At 31.8% G+C, this 1,137-nt stretch overlaps 1 pseudogene; it reads left to right on the forward strand.

Annotated features, from left to right (window-relative positions):
* Nucleotides 1-276: 276 nt before the first annotated feature.
* Nucleotides 277-424, forward strand: LOC112624037 (annotated as a pseudogene).
* The last annotated feature ends 713 nt before the right edge of the window (nucleotides 425-1,137 follow it).

Consider the following 1,137-nt stretch of genomic DNA (forward strand, 5'->3'; position numbering starts at 1 on the left):
GATTTTAGAAATACCTGGAAATTTGGCAATTTCTTTAAAAGTTTAACATATGTTTGCCATATGACCCAGCAATTTCACTCCTTGGAATCTACCTAAGAGACATAAAAACGTATGTCCTCATGAAGATACATGTTTAAGAGTTCAGAACAGCATTAGCCATAGTAGGCCCAAACTGAAAACAATCCAAATGTCCTTCAACTAGTAAATGGATTAAGAAAATGGATAAACTATATCCATGCAAGGCAATATCATTCAACAATAAAAGGGAACAAAACCAGACTTATCTGGCAGGGGAGATACCATGAACATGAGGGTAGTTTTCCCAAGGCAAGTTTCAACCCTTGCACTCCGGGTGATGAGAGATTACTTAATGGGTACAATGCATGTGATTGGGGTGATGGATACTGTGGAACACTGACTTCACCACTATGCAATCTACACAGGTAACAAAACTACACTTGGACCTTATAAATTTACACAAATGAAAAAAGAGAAAATAAATAAAAAGAAATGAAAAGGGACAAAATGATGATACATACTACAAAACTGATGAACTTCAATAATGTTAACTAAGTGAAGGAAACTGGACACAAAAGGTTACATAATGTATGATTTCATTTACTTGAAATATGTAGAAGAGGTAAATTGATTCACGCAAAAAGCAGATCATTGGGTGCCTAGGACTTGGAGTATCAGTGGGAATTAATTGTAAATGGAGAAATTTTGGACATAACAGAAATGTTAAAAAAATAACTGGATTGTTGTGATAATTGCACAAATGTACTGATTTACTAAAATCATTACATTTTACATATAGAATGAATGAATCTCATAGTATGTAAATGAAGCCTTAGGAATCCTGTTAAAATAATTCTTTTTTAAAAAATAAGACTTTGTAAACAAGACAAAATCCAGAATGATTTTGTCAAATGAAAAAATATTTGAAGAAAATTACTGACTTCTTTGCCTGAAGAAAATAACAAAATTAAAAGAAGTATATGATGCTCAGAAAAAAATTTGATCACATAAGACAGACAATGGGTTAACTTCCTTATGAAAAATTGCTAACTAATCAATAAATTAATTAATGGAAATGCCCCGGAAAATTGAGCAAAAGATATAGACTGACTATAGAAG

The sequence above is a fragment of the Theropithecus gelada genome, chromosome 4 (assembly GCF_003255815.1).
Source record: "Theropithecus gelada isolate Dixy chromosome 4, Tgel_1.0, whole genome shotgun sequence".
Lineage (NCBI taxonomy): Eukaryota > Metazoa > Chordata > Mammalia > Primates > Cercopithecidae > Theropithecus > Theropithecus gelada.